Source organism: Pleurodeles waltl, chromosome 4_2 (assembly GCF_031143425.1).
Source record: "Pleurodeles waltl isolate 20211129_DDA chromosome 4_2, aPleWal1.hap1.20221129, whole genome shotgun sequence".
NCBI classification, from domain to species: Eukaryota; Metazoa; Chordata; class Amphibia; order Caudata; family Salamandridae; genus Pleurodeles; species Pleurodeles waltl.
This window is the reverse complement of record NC_090443.1, coordinates 223,439,976-223,459,233: the sequence shown is the minus strand read 5'-3', so window position 1 is coordinate 223,459,233 and position 19,258 is coordinate 223,439,976.

Sequence of the window (19,258 nt, the reverse complement as noted above, 5' to 3'; positions counted from 1 at the left end):
CCTGCACTCTATACTGTGATACTCAACTCGCTGAGTTGTTCTCGGCGGCGTGGGACCTTCCTTTGTGGTGCTGCACCGACCACATTTTGCACCTCCTTTGTCCCCTTGTCCTGGGACTCCCGTTGGTGCTATCTGGCACTCTGATGGCTCTCTAAAGTACTGAGAGCCCCCTCTTCCTCCTCACACAGAGTTGAGGCCCCCAGGTCCCTCTTGGGTTCAGATAGCACCACTTTCACGCAAAAATTTGACTTTGCCGGAACCAAGGCTTGCTGGAGAAATGCAGCACCAAAACTCACCTGCATCCAGCTTCTCTTCGTGGGACATCCAGTGCATCATGCAGGAACCCACTGACATTTTCCTTGGGTGCATTTCTGCAGTCTTCGTCCAACCGGGGACTCTTCTTTTGCACCCTTTCCTTGGTTGGCAGGGGCTCTTGTCCTCCCTGGAACTTATTTTGACTTCTGGACTTGGTCTCCTTCCTTTGCAGGTTCTTCATGTCCAGGAATCCACCATTTATTGTTTGCGGTCTTGCTTGGTTCTTGCAATAACTCTAATCATGTCTTGTAGTGTGTCCTAAGGAAACTTGCAGTACTTTATTCCTACCCTTCTGGGCTCTGGGGTGGGGTAATTTACTTACCTTTACTGTAGTCTTACTCTCCCAGCGATTCTCCACACACTACACTTGTCTAGGGGGGGATTCATGATTTCCATTCCACTTTCTTAGTATATGGTTTGTGTTGCCCCTGAACCTATTTTCTCCCATTGCATTCCATAGCATTTCCTATTGTTTGCACTATCCTATACCTAATTACTTACCTTATTTTGGTGTCTAGTGTATATATTGTGTATAATACTTACCTCCAGAAGGAGTATTGCTTCTAAGATATTTGTGGTACTGTGTCACCCAAATAAACTACCTTTATTTTTGGTAACACTGACTATTGTATTTACTTGTGTATAAGTACTGTGTAACAATAAGTGGTATTGCAGGAGCTTTGCATGTCTCCTAGTTCAGCCTAAAGTGATCTGCTATAGCTACCTCTATCAGCCTAAGCTGCTAGAACACTACTACATTTCACTAATAACTGGATCTGGTATAAGGTGTAAGTACCCAAGGTACCCACTAAAAACCAGGCCAGCCTCCTACAGACGACATGTGCCTTTTCAGCAGGAGGAGGGGACTGGAGATGACCTTGTGGCATCAGTGGACCCTGAGGACAGTGAGGATAAGAAGGCAGAGGACACAGAACGTCAGTTATGCTTCAGTGCTTCCAATGACACACAGGTGAGACGGTGGAACTGGCCATTAGTCTGACTATTGATGTTTTCTGTGTGGCTGTAGCATGAAGGCATTCACTTCCATTGCATCTCAACTTACTGTCACCTATGGCTTGTCATTTTACAGATGTTGGTGATAAGACAATGTTGTTCTGATGTGTTCACTACAGACAGCTACAGGTCATTATTTGTATGCTATTTGCACTAGATGTGACTGTTCCCATAAATGCACATTTTCATCTCATAAAACGGTTGTGTTCAAGGGTGTTTATTGTAGTGCAAATAATTGACTGAAAAGTGCAATGGAATGGGGTGATGGTAGAGGAAAGTCAAGGGTATTGTTCCATTCTGTTTGCAGCACAGATCCAGTGTCCAAGGGGCCATAGGAATGGGAGCAAATGCAGTTCAAAGTGGACAAGGTGACAGGGTGGGACACAAGGGGGACAATCAGGAGAGTCTCATTACTTGGCGGTGGTCTTTGTCTTGGCAAGTGTCTCTGGCTTCTGTCTGGGTCACAGGGAAAGTTTGCAGGGTGGTTCACCTTCTGCAGGGGGATGGGTGCTGGTGGCCTGTGGGGCAGCTTCCTGTCCACTAGCGGCAGTGGAAGTGGAGGACTGGTCAATAGACTGGCTAGTGATAGTGGCCCGCTGATGTGCTGTCGCTTCCCTCATGATGTTGGCCTTGTCTGCCAGGCCCCCTGCTATGGAGATCATGGTGGTTCTGAGAGCCTGAAAGTCCTCCCTGATCCCCTGATGGTGTTCCTCCTGCAGCCGCTTGTTCTCCTGCACGTCATTAAGGATCTGGCCCATTGTGTCCTGGGATTGTTGCTAGGCCTCCATGATCTTGTGGAGAGTCGGTACCCTAGCCTGTCCTACCCCTGGCGCACAGCGGTCCTCCGAGTGTCCCTGTGCCTGTGTTCACTGAACTGTGTGCACACTGCCACTATGACCAGGTCCATGATTGTCTTGGGGGCGAGGTGTGGACTGGGGGTCCCTGTACAGGTGGGCACACTTCTGATTGACGTGTCCTAGGGACAGAAGTGTGGGGACGTTGGGTGTTGGATACTGATGGGGAGGCTCTGTGGTTGACTGGGAGTATGTATTTCCCTGAGAAAGTAATTCTGCAAAAAAATCATCAAGAACTCTTTTTCAAGAAATTAACTCTTTAGCTAATCGTAATAATTCCATCTCTGCAATTGCCAACCGATCATTTTGTAGTAATTTATCACAATGTTTTCGTGATACAAAGTAGCAGATATTTATAATGAGTGTACATCTAATGCAAACTCCATACAAGATGTTAATGAATCTCCCCCTATTTCTCCTATCAGCAACACTCTAACTATTTTTTCTCCCCTTACACCAGAACAAGTCTGCAATTTACTTACTCATTTAACTTGGGATCACCCTTCGATCCATGCCCCCCCAGCAACACTACAGGTAGCCTCAAAGATTGTAACACCCCAGCTTACAAAAAGATCTTCAAAGAGATATTCAAGGTTGGATATTTTCCAAAAACTTGGAAAACAGCATCCATTTGACCTCTCTTGAAGAAATCTAGTCTTAAGTACTTATTATGACAAAGGAGGTCTTTTGCCAGGGCTGCCGTGCATAATGTCACCACCATTCCGCCAGTGCTCGCGGTACAGTGACTACTGTATTTGGTGTCACCCACGGATTTCCACCCATTCACAAGCCCAACACCGTAAACCTGACTGACGGCAGGTGAGAGGCTACTCCATTGCCAGCACCACCACGTTGCAAGGATTCGATACGTAATATGGCACAGCGGACCCTGTACAGTGGTGTGGGGCTGGCACTGGAACAGCCGATACCCATTTCCTCCAGGAGGACCACCTCGCCCAGACAGGTAGGTGGAACAACCGAAAGAGGGTGTGTGTGTGCGTGTATGTGTGTGTGTAATGGAATGGAGGGGGTAAGGGTGTGTATGAATGTGGAGGAGGAATGTGTGTATGAATGCGGAGGGGGATGTGTATGTGTATGAATGCAGAGGCGGGAGTGTGTGTATGAAGGTGGAAGGGGAGTGTGTTTATGAATGCGGGGAGGGGGTGCATGGGTGTAAGAGCAAGTGGAGTGGATGAATGTCTGTGTGAGAGCAAGTGTGGGTCTTTGTATGTAGGCTTGTGGCCAGGTGTGGGGGTGTCTGCAAGTGTCTGCAAGTGTGTGAAGGGAAGGGGGGTATGTGTAAGTGTGTGGATGCGGGGTGTTATGTGTGTGGTGTGTACGTGTATGTGTAGTGGTATGGGTTTGCGTGAGTGCATGTGGGTATGTATGTGTTTGTGGTGGGCGTGTGTGTCTGTATGGAAGCAGAGGGGGGTGTGGGGGACAAGTGGGTAGGTGTGTGTATTGGGATGCATGCAAGTAGGGGTGTTTGTATAGGCGCATACGAGCAAGTGGGGATGTTAGTATGTATGCTTGCAGTTGGGTGGGAGAGTCTGGATGTATGCGATCAGGTGGGGGGTGTATCTGCAAGTGTAGGGGTGTGTATATGCAAGTGTGTGGACGTGTGGGGTTGCATGTGCTGGCGACAGGAATGGGGATTCCTGTTGCCCTGTGCATTACCACTAAGGTTTTCATGGCGGGTTGACTGCTGCAAAAAACCTGGTGGTTTTCAGCCTCAGAATACGGCCGGCCCAGAGGAGCTTACCGCTGGTCTGACTGGTCTAGCTGGTCTGGGCGGCATTGTGGTGGTTTGGCTTTGGCCAAACTGCTGAACATGTAATGCAGTGGTCTTTACCGCCGGGACCGCAGCACTTAGGGGGTGATTCTCACCCTGGCGGGCGGCGGAGGCCGCCCGCCAGAGTTCCCCCCTCCAGAATACCGCACCGCGGTCATTAGACCGCTGCGGGTATTCTGGGTTTTACACTGGGCTGGCGGGCGACCGCCAAAAGGCCGCCCGCCAGCCCAGTGTAAAACAACCTTCCCACGAGGACGCCAGCTCCGAATGGAGCCGGTGGAGTGGGAAGGTGCGACAGGTGCAGTGGCACCCGTCGCGAATTTCACTGTCTGCAATGCAGACAGTGAAATTCATTGTGGGGCCCTCTTACGGGGGCCCCTGCAGTGCCCATGCCATTGGCATGGGCACTGCAGGGGCCCCCAGGGGCCCCACGACACCCCATACCGCCATCCTGTTCCTGGCGGGCGAACCGCCAGGAACAGGATGGCGGTATGGGGTGTCTGAATCCCCATGGCGGCGCAGCGAGCTACGCCGCCATGGAGGATTCAGAAGGGCAGCGGAAAACCGGCGGGAGACCGCCGGTTTTCCACTTCTGACCGCGGCCGAACCGCCGCGGTCAGAATGCCCTGCGGGGCACCGCCAGCCTGTTGGCGGTGCCCCCGTCATTTTAGCCCTGGCGGTCGACGACCGCCAGGGTTAGAATGACCCCCTTAGTCCTTCAGAAGCAGAAGATACCATCCAATGTCCTGCCTTCATTTTGCTGTCAAAGTAGTGGAGAAAACAATAAATTGGGAAATCATTTTCTCCTTGGAAGATAACCAACCTTTTCGAAGTTTGGCTTCAGAAGCAGGCATAGCACCGAGACTGCTCTGATGGCTGTCTCAGAAGGAGTAAGAACCTACATTGATCAGGAAGGTAAAGTTGCCCTGATCCTTCTTGACTTATTGGCGGCATTCAATACAGTCAGCTGTAAGGTCTTACTCAAACATCTAAACTGCATAGGCATCAGAGGTACTTAAAGAGAACAGTCTGTTTCCTTGAATGAGTTTGTTTCCACCCCTTTCTCTCTTCCATGTGAGGTACCACAGGGGTCATCCTTAAACCCAGCACTCTTAAACATTTATGTCACACTGCTGGCTAACTTGATTGGATCTTTTGGTTCTTATCTAGTGTCATTTGCCGATGACAAACAAATCATTGTCTCTATTTCCAGTAACATGTCTGAGACAGCGGTGAGATTTCACAAATGCATGGAAGAGTTTAGGAGATGGATGAAACAAGATTGTTTAAAGTCAAACTCAGGCTAGACTGATGTCCTTCTTTTTGGTAACAATCCAACATTTTGGTCCCTTACGTGGTGAAGTAATGACCATCATTTTTTTTATTTTGAGTAAATATAAGGGTCAATTTTTTTGATTGTTCTAAAAGTATTAAAGGCGGAGGAAATGAGAGCATTCACTTGTGCTTCAAAAGTCAGTTTGTCGTCTACTAGTACAGCAAGTTTCTGACCTTTTTGACTGGAATCAGGAGGGTCCCCCAAGACTCCTGATTCCAGTCAAAAAGGTCAGAAACTTGCTGTCCTAGTGCTAGGAAATCAAAGACTGTGGAGTTGATAAACAATAGTTATATGGATTTAATGTTTTCCTGATAGGAAGCCCACGTTACAGCCCACTGAGTTCTTCGGGCAGGTTGTTCCAGTGTGAGGCAGTCAGAACAGAGAAAGATCTGATTCGAGCTCTTTTAAATAAAGGTGCTCAGATCAAGTTGGCATTGAAAGATTGTAGTGTTTGGTATGGCACATATGACTGAATCAGATCTTGAAAGTAAGCAGGACCTTTGTTGGCTAACAGCTTAAACACTAAGCATAGGGGACATTGCCAAGATGGCAGTGTTGTAAGATACTTCTACTGTTTCTCTGCCAAAATGCGTCATTCAGCTGCAGGTCAGGGGCTTGCCAGTGGCACAGTCCAGAATGGGACCCCACTCTGAATACTCTGAGTGAGACTTGGGGTCTCTGAGTTTTCCTGCACATCCCAGGTCAACCCAGGGCAGTGAGTCTGCCATCCCTCTAGGACAAACATGGACTGCAGCATGTGGGCCTCTCCTCCATGATCCGAGCTACTCTATGCAAGCCAAGTGGCCTGCTGATGGCAATGCCTGCTCTTCTAAGCACAGAGATGCTACACTGCCTACTCTGGCCAAGCAGGTTTCTGACTTCACAGACTGCATGAGCATCTTGGAGGAAGGGAAGAAGACAATAAAGAAAGGGCTTGCAGGAGCAACATTAACATTCTGAGTTTGGCAGATGGCAAAGAAGGTCAGACTGTGGTCACCTTTCTTGAGAACAGGTTCATAAGCTTTATGCCACCTCCAAAACAACCCCCCTTTTTTCTAACAAACAGGCTCACTGAGTGCTGGCACAGTGACCCCTACCCAGGTTCAGCTTCAGGTCCAATGGTTGTAAAAAATCATGTATTTTAAGTATTGAGACAAGATCTCTTTTGAGGCCCATCACTCGGCTACTCTAGAAATCTATGTAATATAATTTCCAGACTAAACTCTTATTGTGCAGCACCAATGGGCCTCTTTCACAGGAGTAAATCATAAGTTGCCTGATATGGGAGTAACTTCTACCTCCTTTTCCTGCCAAATTCCAGATTGTAGCTGACAGCAAGACACTTCTTTTAGGACCAAGCTGCACCTTGGGACTATGTGGAGCAGCAGACTGGGGCTGGCTGATTGCGGGAGCAGATGGGTCAAGCCAACTCGCAATCGCAGGAATGGCTGCTCTCACCAGAGACCTGCTGATCATCTGCCTAGTGGCTCGGCTCGTTCTGACACACAGATCGACTATGAAAAAAGAATAGCCTTAGAGGTCGTCGTAGCGCTCCCAGACTACAGACTGCTTCAAACCTTGACCTCGACTGATCAGGATGAGCCAACAACAGTAAATTTACTACTTTGCATACAGTAGAGCTGGGGTCCTCAGTCACTCCCCCAGATGTCATCTCAAAACTGTAGATGAACGTCTGTAATCCTCCAAGGACCTATCCCAATCATGTGCAGCAATCTTTGAGTGCTTAGTTGTCACTCATCCCACTCTGGCTGACATAGATAACTTTGAAACACTTGCCCTCTTTTTAAAATGTGAGCACTCTCTACTCCTGGACCTTGAGGCTACTGAGACAGCTTTTCCTCTTTGACTCTGCCCACCATGCAGGTATTGCACTCACTTGGCCTCCCACACACTGGGCCGTATTTATACTCCGTTTGCGCCGAATTTGCGTCGTTTTTTTCGACGCAAATTCGACGCTAAACTAACGCCAACTAACGCCATATTTATACTATGGCGTTAGAGGCGAATAGCGCCAAAGTTCCCGGAATGTGCGTAATTTTTTAGCGTGAACCCCTTCCTTGCGTTAATGATATGCAAGGGAGGCGTTCCCGTCTAAAAAATGACTCCCAGGCCTTTACGTGGTATTTATACTCCCGGGCAAAAGAGACGCCCGGGAGTGGGCGTGGCTAAAAACGGCGCATTTGCGCCGCTTTTTAACGCCTGGGTCAGGCATGGCGTTAAGGGACAAGTGGGCTCAAAATGAGCCCAGAGTGCCCTCCCCTGCCCCCAGGGACCCCCCCTGCCACCCTTGCCCACCCCAGGAGGACACCCAAGGCTGGAGGGACCCACCCCAGGGACATTCAGGTAAGTATTTTTTTATTTTTTTTAAATAATTGTTTTTGGCATAGGGGGGCCTGATTTGTGCCCCCCTACATGCCACTATGCCCAATGACCATGCCCAGGGGACAGAAGTCCCCTGGGCATGGCCATTGGGCAAGGGGGCATGACTCCTATCTTTACAATGATAGGAGTCATGTTGATGGGGGATGGGCGTCGAAAATAAATGGCGCAAGTCGGGTTACGACGATTTTTTCGACGTAACCTGACTTGCCCCATTTTAAGACGCCCATGCGCCATTTTCCCCCTACGCCGGCGCTGCCTGGTGTACGTGGTTTTTCTCGCGCACACCAGGCAGCGCCGGTCTGCTTGCGCCGGCTAACGCCATTCAATAAATACGGCGCCCGCATGGCGCTTCAGAATGGCGTTAGCCGGCGCAAAACTTTTTGACGCTAAACTGCGTTAGCGCAGTTTAGCGTCAAAAAGTATAAATATGGGCCACTGTTTTATATACAGGGATGACAGTAGGGCCTCATCCAACCTGTCATATTTCCATTACAAGAAGTTTCCCCAGATGGCTTTTATCCTTCTTTCCTTTGTATTCTTAGTTTCATTGTTCTCTTGATGTAGCAGGCCTCCTCCTGTATTGCAACCAAACTGTTGGAAGGACTCGGACGATGACTCTCTACAGAGCCATCTCAGTTGCTCTTCATGTTCTACACAAACTCCCATGCATACTAAACTACCATGACATCATTTAGTGATTTTGCCTTTCTTACTTGCAATGTCCAAGGTATACAGCAGTAGTAAGACGTATGCCTTTATTCATACCTAAAATTCGGCCCAGATGCAGAACTCCACTCTGCTCTTTGAGTTTTTGGAATTTTGTCACTTTGCGCTATGTGGAGTAGCTCAGAGTTCCTGAATTCCATCTTCTGACCTGGAGCGGAGTTCATTTGCATAAAACTTCTTTGTGGCACTTGTGAGCGACAACCACAATACTCTTGTGCCGCTAGTGATAATGAGGAAGACTTTGCATTTGCTCGTACTGCTTCTGGCCGCAACAGTGGCCAAATCAGTGTTATTCACAAGGGCGAATGCGTTCTGGAGTAGATTGTCTGCTTTCTTCCCCAATAGACCCTTCAAGTTGGTTTTAGTGTGAGAAGCCTTTTTTCAGACAGGAAGGAAGTGCCCCAGAGACTCCAACTTCCTGTTACTGTCCAGTAGACTCCTACCAGTGCGTTGTCCTCTCCTGGTTACTTTCCACTTGGATTTAAAGGTGGAAGGCTCACTCTCCTTGTCTCTTAGATATATCTTTGCATTTTAGAACTTTGATTTTTGTGGAATTACGCAAGTACGTTCATATAAGTATGTTGTTTGTTTTCTTGGGCATGCACCAGTATTTATTTGTACTATGATTTGATTTAAAAATATTATAGTGGTGGGTGGCCTGGAGTTTAAGTATTAGCCTAGTTAATATTTATTTTGCATTTCATTGATTTTTCATCTTTTGTGAAGGAAAATGGTTACACAGCTCAGTACCTTTACTACATGTTTGTAACATTTGCACCATTATTCCACTAGGTTGTCTAGACATCTAAAGGGCCATCATCTAGCTAAAAGGACACGTACTAGTAGTCATCATGCATAAAGTAAATGTTTCGGAGGTAAATGTTTTTAAAACTTCATTTATTGGAGGAATGGCATTGGATTAAATTAAAATGTTGCCTATTGTTTGCATTTCATATTTTTTTGCAAAATGTGTATGTGTTGGGGGTAATATTGATGGCAGAGGATGATGAGTGTTGTTATGAAGTTTTTTATAGCTCAATTTTCATGTTTTGCATTGCTGAATTAATGCTAGTATTTTCTTCAGTGTTAGCTCTGTGCCTCCTTGTAGCTAGTTTGTGTGTGTGTGTGCGTGCTTTTGTGTGTGTGTTTGCCATCATCCACCATTTGTCTTTTTTCTCCATGCCGTGTGGCCAGAGGCCATTTTGTGTAGTCTATGTTCATAGACTTGCATGTCTTCTTTGTTCTCTATGCCTCTTTGTTCGCAGTTGCTCTTTAACCATGTGGTTGGTGGCCATTTTGTGCATTCAGCCAGTGTGTCTTTGCACAATGCTTGCATGTGTTCTTTGTTCTCCTTGCTCCTTGTTGTTGTTGTTGTTTGACCATGTGGCCGGCAGCCATTTTGTGCATCGGGCTAGTGTACCTTTGCCATAGACTTGCATGTGTTCTTTGTACCCCATGCCTCATTGTGCCTTGTTCTTGCAATTTTGACCATGTGGCTGGTAGCCATTTTGTGCATCTAGCCAGTGTGGCTTTGCCATCGGCTTGCATGTGTTCTTTTTTCACCTTGCTCCTTTTTGTGGTTGTTTGACCATGTGCCTGGATGCCATTTTGTGCATTCAGCAAATGTGACTTCGCCATAGGCTTGCATGAATTCTTTGTTCCCCATGCCTCCTTTCTCCTTGTTGTTGTTTGACCATGTGGCTGGCAGCCACTTTGTGCATCCAGCCAGCGTGCCTTTGCCATTGGTTTGCATGTGTTCTTTGTTCCCCATGCCTCCTTTCTCCTTGTTGTTGTTTGACCATGTGACTGGCAGCCCTTTTGGGTGTGCAGCCAGTGTCCCTTTGCCATGGGATTGCATGTGTTGTTTGTCATGCCTCCTTTCTCCTCGTTGTTGTTTGACTATGCAGCTGGCAGTCATTCCGTACTTCCAGTCAGTTTGCCTTTGCCGTCTATAGATGGATTGATGTGATGCCAGTTTAATATTGATATGCTTGGGGATGATTCTGATGAACATTGCTTATATTATTTCCTTTCATTTTTGCAGTATTTTTATTTTGCACGTCCTTTGTCCTTTCCTCACAATACATTTTTCTTCTTGTCCTCCCATACCAACATCATCAATTATTGATCAGCTGTTTGATGTAAGTTTTTTTTTGGGAGCTTTTGGTTTTGATGTTATTTTTAATTTTTTATGTTTTATTCTTAACATTTATTTAATTCTGCATTTTGTCTTGACCCATCTGTTGGAAAATGGGTTATTGGCAAGGGCAGGTAAGTACCTACACTTAGCAATAGGCCACTAACCTCCACTTAGGTCCAGTTAGGTCTCAGTAAATTAAACCCAACTCAACCCTTGGTAGCCTGGCAACGAGCGACAAGGCTTAGCTTAGGAGACAGAGTGTAAAGCATTCAAATATCACAAAACAGTAATTAAATAAAAAACAGGAAAAAGTTGAAAAATCCAAAACCAATTTATAAAAATAGATTATGGCCTTCATTACGACCTCGGCGGTCTTTTTCAAACACCGCTGAGGAACCGCGGTGCTGAAGACCGCCAGTGCAGGCGGTTTTCCGCGCGGCATATTATGACTGCTGGCAGCCCTCCATTCTTTTTCGGACGGAGAGCCGCCAGCAGCTATACTGGCGGTCGGAAGGAAGTGGAGGTTGCTCCACCTCCACCGCCCGTCATCAGAACACCGCCCACTAAATCACATCCCATGATTCGGGGTGGTGGTGTTCTGGTGACTGGGTGTGGGCAGTGGAGCAGCCCCCATGGATCCCGTCTCCTCCTGGAGGATCAATGGACAATGTAAGTTGATCGTCCGTTGGGGGAGGGGGGTGGGGGGTGTTGTGTGTTGTGTGCGTGCATGGGGGTGTGCATGTGAGTATGTAGAGGGGGTGTGTGAGTGCGTGTATGCATGCGGGGGGTGTTGTGTGTTTGGGAAATGTGTGCAGGTCGGTCGGTGTGCATGTCTGTTTGTTTGTGTACGGGTATGTGTTGTTGCAGTATATGTGTGCGTGTAGTGGTATGTGTCTGTGCATGTTGGGGGTGGGGAGGGGGTGTGTGTCTGTGCATGTTGGGGGTAGGGGTGGGGAGGGGGTCCTGCCACCTATGGGGGGTGGCAGGGGGTTGGAGGTGTGGGGGAAGGACTCGGGGGTGGGAGAGGGGGTGGGGATGACGCCTATCAGTGCCAGGGAAGGAATTCCCTGGCACTGATAGTGCCTACCGCCATGGAATTCATGGCAGTTCCAAACCACCCGAAATCCATAGAGGTATGCAGGGTCATGATACCGCCCGCGGTCTGGTGATGGCCGCCAGGCTGGAGACCGAAGTCTCCAGCCCAGCGGTCGTCACCACCCTGGCGGTCGGAGTGGAGAAGTGGTGGATGACCCAGGAGCCAATGACGATGTACGCCGGAGGTGACGGTACGCACAGCTGCGGATGTGACCGCTATTTTCTGTCTGTTCAATCACTTAATACCCGATCTTCGACAGGAGAGGACCTACACTGCAAGTGCTGCTGTAACCTCAGTCTGGAAGAGACAATGGCTCATGTGTCCGGGGAAAAGGCCCCTGCCTTCAGCACGGAGGAGTTGGAGAAACTCGTGGATGGGGTCCTCCACCAGTACACACTACTCTACGGTCCTCCAGACAAACAGGTAAGTACACTGTGAGCATGCTGTGTGGGCAATGCCTGTGTGGAGTGGGGTGGATGAAAGATAGGGGGGGTAAGAATGACGCGTGCATGAAACGACGGTGAGTGCATGTGCGTCATGGCAAGGGTAGGGATGCGGGCCAATCACTGTGACGGTGCAGTTGGTAATTACTACTCTTTTTCTCCCATACAATTCCTGTAGGTCAGCGCCCACCAGAAGAAGGACATTTGGCGTGCCATCGCCAAGGAAGTCCGGAACCTGGGGGTCTACCACAGACGGAGCACCCACTGCCGTAAAAGATGGGAGGACATTCGCCGCTGGAGCAAGAAGACGGTGGAGGCCCAGCTGGGGATGGCCTCCCAACGTGGGAGGGGTGCCCGTCGCACCATGACCCGCCTGATGTTCAGGATCCTGGCGGTGCCGTACCCGGAGTTGGATGGGCACTTGAGGGCATCACAGCAGCAACAAGGGGGTGAGTACACACTCAATCTGCTGATTCAGCGCACATTGTAGGTGTCTGGGTGGGGGAGGTGGGCTGTGGGTTCCCCTAGGCCAAGGCGAGTTTAGTAGGCAAGGACCCTTCTTAAGGCAGGCCCTGTGGCACCGCACCCCACCTGTGTACAGTGCCAACTACACCTAGTCAGGCTCCTGTGACATCCATGTGTGCAGACATAGGGCATAGCCTTGTACCCCATGTCCCTGGGTTTGAATAGTGGACTCCAAGTGCGCAGCGTAGTGCAGGGGGCTTCTGTGTCTCTCGTGTCCGCCAACGGTTGCGGTATTGCATGCACTCAACATGTCTTTCTTCTGTCTCCCCCCCCCCCTTTTTGTGGTCTCTCTGTTCTTGTGTGCATTAGTATCATCAGGCAGCGGAGCAGTGGCACCGGTGCAGGAGGGAGCTGCATCCCACATGGCCCTGGAGGGCGACACTACGGAGTCTGACCAGTGGGACGGAGGGCGAGGGGAGCTCCACGGCGGGGACAGGAGCTGACAGCAGTGATACGGACTCCTGCTCTGATGGGAGCTCCCTTGTGGCGGGCCCATCTGTGACCCCCGCATCTACAGGTGCAGCTGTCACCCCCCTACCAGCACCACCCTCCCAGCAGCCCCTCAGCATTTGCCCTGTGCCCGCTCACCCAGGAGGGTGGGTATCACCTTCGCCCCAGGCACCTCAGCTCCTCCCCAGACTCACCCCTAATGCCCTCAGTGAGGAGGCCATTGACCTCTTCAGGTTCCTCACTGTTGGGCAGTCTACCATTTTGAATGCCATCCAGTGTGTAGAGAGGCAGTTGCAACAAACCAATGCATACCTGGAGGGCATTCACTCTGGTCAGGCAGCCCTTCAGCGAGCTTTTCAGACTCTGGCCTCAGCAGTGATGGCAGCCATTGTCCCTGTCTCTAGCCTCCCCCTCCAACTTCCTCCACCCAGACCCAAACCCCTGTACCTCAGCCTATCCCAAGCACACCATCAGACCAGCATGCACACACCTCAACACACAAGGGAAGCTCTGGCAAACATAAGCACCACACATCCCACAGTACTCACACAAGCATCAGACACATGCAGACACACCAACATCCACTGTCTCCACTGTGTCCCCCTCCTCCTCGTCTCCCTCCTCCCTCCCTCTCTCGTCTCCACTCACACCTGCATGCACTACATCCTCAGCCACTATGCCCATCACCAGCACACCCACCACCACACCCCGCTCACGTGCAGTCACCACCCCCACTAACATTCACACATCCCCTGTGTCCTCTCCCAGTGTGTCTGTGAGGCCACCTCCCAAGGTACACAAACGCAGCCACACACCCACCCAACAGCCATCCACTGCACAACAGCCTCCAGCCCATGAACCTTCACCCAACGTCACCAAACATACACCTCCTACGACCACAACCTCTTCCTCCACTCCAAAACCCCCTCCAGCTACCCATCCCAGTGTTCCTAAGAAACTTTTCCTGGCCAGTCTTGACCTCTTTCCCTCACTTCCCCCACCCCTTCAGTCTCCTAGGGCCCGACTCTCCAGGTCCCAACGTAGCACCTCAGCCACAACATCGGCGGGACCAGTGGTGCCAGTAGTCACCGGATTATGGAGTGCACCAGGCTGCAGGGCAGCCAGTGTGGCAAGGAGACACAGCACGGACAGTCCCCCACCTGTCAAGCATAAAAAGTTGGCCAGTGCCCGGCGGGAGAGGGGAACAAAATCAGCCACCAAAGCCACTCCCAGGGGTACCACTGCGACACCATCTAAGGTGGGGAAGGGGCACATTAATACCGTCAAGTCTGGGAAGATCAGCACGGCGGACAAGACCGCCAGCAGCCCCACTGCCCAGGAGAAGACCGCCAGCAGCCCCGCTGCCAAAGACAGGACCACCAGCAGCAGCCCTGCTTCACAGGAGAAGACCACCAGCAGCCCCGCTGCCGAAGACAGGACCGCCAGCAGCAGCCCCGCTGCCCAAGACAGGACCGCCAGCAGTAGCCCCGCTGCCCAAGACAGGACCGCCAGCAGCAGCCCGCTGCCCAGGAGAAGACCAACACCATCCCCGCTGCCCAAGACAGGACCGCCAGCAGCAGGCCTGTTGCCCAAGACAGGACCGCCAGCAGCAGCCCCGCTGCCCAAGACAGGACCGCCACCAGCGGAACCGCTGCCCAGGACACCACCGCCAGCAGCACCGCAGGCCAGGACAAGACCGCCACCAGCTGAACTGCTGCCCAGGACACCGCTGCCAGCATCACCGCAGTCCAGGACAAGACCACCACCAGCTGAACCGCTGCCCAGGACACCGCCTCCAGCTGCACCGCAGGCCGGTGAGCGCAAATGATTCCGACGCTACTGAGTCCGCCACGGGCAGGATGAAGCACTCTGGGCATAAAGCCCCCTCCAGAACCAGTGGAGAAAGACATCCACTACCTCAGTCCTTGGCAGGATGAAGCAATCTGGGCACAAAGCCCCCTCCAGAACCAGTGGAGAAAGACATCCACTACCTCAGTCCTTGGCAGGATGAAGCACTCTGGGCACAAAGCCCCCTCCAGAACCAGCGGAGTATCACATCCACTACCTCAGTCCTTGGCAGGATGAAGCACTCTGGGAACAAAACCCCGTCTAGAACCAGTGGAGACTGTTATCCACTTGAGAGACTGTGGCTTTGCACTTCCCAGGATTGAACAGTGGGCAACCCACCCACTGTAGAGACTTGAGAGACTGTGGCCACTGTAGAGACTTGAGAGACTGTGGCTGTGCACTCCCCAGGATTGCACAGTGGGCAACCCACCCACTGTAGAGACTTGAGAGACTGTGTCTTTGCCCTCCCCAGGATTGCACAGTGGGCAACCCACCCACTGTAGAGACTTGAGAGACTGTGGCTCTGCACTCCCCAGGATTGAACAGTGGGCAACCCACCCACTGTAGAGACTTGAGAGACTGTGGCTTTGCACACTCCAGGAATGAACAGGGGGCATGGAGCCCCCTCATGGATCTGGCGTCGTGCACTCAACCGGCTGAGGTGCCCCCCTTCCCTTCCCCCTGAGGTGCCTGTTTTATTTCTATCTGATGCCCCTGCAGTGTTCTCTCCGTCTTGTTCAGGTATTGAGTGTGGGCCTTGCCCATGCCTTTTGGGCCCAGTGATCCACGGACTATGATGGTGTAATCCCTTGGACTTGTGTTCTTGGTGTACATAATTGTATATTGTATAAACGTATATATTTATAATTAATTTTGATGTATGTAATTGAATATATCACAATTATTCGACTCATTTCCTTTTGTCCTTGCATTCTTCCAGGGGGGATTGGGGGGGGTAACTGTAATGTATCAATATGTATTTGCGTGTGTGTTGTAGTGGGTGAGGGTGGGGGTGTTGCGTGTGTCACTCTCTTTTCCCTCCCCCCTTCCGTGTGTCATAGGTGCAGTACTCACCGTGGTCTTCGCCGCCGGCATTCATGCTCCTGGTAGAGGAGCAGGAAGATAAAGGCTGGCAGAATCTGGAGCTCGGGTTCCATGGCGTCCTAGTTCCTCGTGGGGTGTGTAGAGGTGAGCGTTTTGCCTTCGAAGTCCTGTTTCCGCCGTGTTTTTGTTCACGGGGAATCCGCCCCCGAAAAGGTGGCGGATTGGTGGGTTGTAATAGTGTGGGCGGTACATTGTCTTCCTCCTGTCTGTTGGTGGTTACCACTGCGGTGTTTGTTTGTACTGCCTGTGACCCATAGGGTCCACTGTTAACCAATGCAGAATTGCACCGTGGTCTTCGACCGCCTACCACAATGGTGTACAACGCCAGCACAGTTACCTCATATCCTCTTGTCCCACCTCACAGGTCATGCATCCGCCATTTCAGGGGGCCACATGGCATTATTTTTGACTGCGTCACACATACCTAGGCCTTGCCTAAACACTCATACAGTCAAATATTGATTTATTCATATTTTTAGAGTAAGCTGGGTTTACGTACCTCAGAGTTGGTTGACTCTCTGCTCGCTGTTCTGCTCCATAGGCACCATCCGCTGGGGCATGTGAGGAGATGGCGCCATCCTCCGGTGTACAGACCGCTGGTGGACCTGTCGACAATGGAAGAGCGACATGTGATCATCACCTAGAGGCTTGATCGTGCCACAATCCATGAACTGTGTGCCCAGTTGGAGCCAGACCTGATGTCAGCTATCCACCAACCCACAGGAATCCCCCCTCAAGTGCAGGTGCTTTCAGTACTCCATTTCCTAGAAAGTGGGTCTTTTCAAACAACATTGGCCATAGCATCAGGGATGTCCCAGCCTATGTTTTCCAACGTGTTGTACACAGTGTTGTCTGCCCTGCTGAAACACATGCGGAGCTACATCTTTTTCCCTCAGGTCGAGGATTTGCCTACAGTGAAAGGTGATTTCTATGCCCTGGGACATATCCCTAACATCATAGGTGCCACTGATGGGACACATGTGGCCTTGGTCCCCCTGCAGGAGTGAACAGGTGTGCAGCAACCGGAAGAGTTACCATTCAATGAATGTGCAGATGGTGTGTTTGGCAGACCAGTACATCTCCCAAATTCCCTGGCTCAGTGCATGAGGCTTACATCCTGCGGAATAGCAGCATCCCTTATGTGATGGGGCAACTCCAGAGGCACCGGGTGTGGCTATTAGGTGAGCACATGAACCCAATACAGCGGGAATAGTTGTCTGGGTCTGTGGATGTCCCTATGAGTTTGTGTGTGTCTAACAGTTGTCCCTCGCCATTTGCAGGTGACTCTGGTTACCCAAACCTGTCATGGCTACTGACCCCAGTGAGGAATACCAGGACAAGGGCAGGGGAACGCTACAATGTGGCCCATGGGCGGACTAGGAGGATTATAGAGCGGACCTTCGGCCTCTTGAAGGCCAGGTTCCGGTGCCTCCATATGACAGGTGGTTCCCTATTCTACTCACCAAAGAAGGTATGCCAGATCATCGTGGCCTGCTGTATGCTTCACAACTTGGCTTTGTGATGACAGGTGTCTTTTCTGCAGGAGGATGGTCCAGATGGAGGTGTTGTGGCAGCTGTGGAGCCTGTGGACAGTGAAGACGAGGAAGCAGAAGAAGAGGACATCGACAACAGGAACATGGTGATGCTGCAATACTTCCAGTAAGACACAGGTAAGAAGACAACGCTGCCTTCTTCATCTAATTTTAAATCTACTGCCTCTCTACTGTCTGTCCTTTTCACCCAGTGTATGATCACTGAGTTGTCACTTTCCCTTACGATTTCACAGATGTGGGTCACACTGTGTGACATCTGCTTTGTTTCCTCATGGACTAGAGCTGTGTGACATAGGTATGTTGACATTACATTTGAAAGAGCATTTTGCCACTGTAATTGCTAATACACTAGTTCTAAATCACAGACAGACTCCAGATTGTTTTGTGTTTTAAGGGTGTTTATTTTAGTGCTCAATATTGGAGGGGGTTGTAAAATGGTGAGGGGTGATGGTGGAGGAATGTCCATGGCAGAGTCCAGTCTATTAGTCTCACAGGGGCATTGTCTAAAGGGGCATAGGAAGTGGTGCTAGGGAAGTTTAAGGATGGACAGGGTGACAAGGTGGGACAAAAGGATGACAATCAGGGTGCTCTCAATTCTTGGCGGGGATCTTGGCATCGTTCTCTGTCTTTGTCCTGGATCTCAGGGACAGTTTGCGGGGTGGTTCTCGCTCTGCAGGGGGTGGGGTGCTGGTGTGGTGGTCCTGTGGCGGTGCCTCCTGTCCACTAGCACCGGCAGAGGTGGTGGGTAGTTTATCGTCCAGGCTAGTGTCAGGGGCCCCTTGTTGTGCCACAGTGTCCCTCCTGGTGTTGACGAGTTCCTTCAGCACCCCTACAATGGTGCCCAGGGTGGAATTTATGGATTTGAGTTCCTCCCTGAACCCCAAATACTGTTCCTCCTGCAGCCGCTGGGTCTCCTGAAACTTGGCCAGTACCGTTGCCATCGTATCCTGGGAATGGTGGTAGGTTCCCATGATGTTGGAGAGGGCCTCGTGGAGAGTGGGTTGCCTGGACCTGTCCTCCCCCATCACACAGCAGCCCTCCCAGTTCCCCTGTTTCCCTGTGCCTCTGTCCCCTGAACTGTGTGCCTACTACCACTGCCCCAGGTCCCTGTTGTTGTTGGGGTGGTGGGTTAGCCTGGGTTCCCTGTAGTGGTGGACACACTGCTGCTTGACGTGTCCTGGGGACAGAGGTATGGGCCATCTGGGTGGGTGCTGTGCTGGTGTTTCCAGAGAGGGGAAGGTCTGTAGTGGCTTGTGGAAGTGTGAGAGGGGAACCGACTGTCCCGAGGTCCCAGATGGGCCGGGCTGGTCATCTAGATCCAGTTGGACAGAGCTGCTGTCATCACTGCGGGCCTCTTCTGTGGGTGGAGTGGACATGTCTGGATCCTCCTGTCCTGTGACGTTGGGTAGGGGTCCTGCAGGGGTGAAAAAGCATGATTATTGCATCTGTGTGTGTCATGGTCTGCAATGGGTGGGTGACCGTGTACCCCAGTGCTTGCATTCCTGTGTAGAACCTGGTGTGAGGATGGTTTAGGGGGGTGTATGGGTATGTGCAGTAGCCATGCTTTGTTGCTGGGTGTCCATGCTTTGGTGCTGCATGCAGGGCTTGGTTTTGGGATGTGTGGTTTGTGATATTGGGACATGTGTGAGGAGTTGGAGT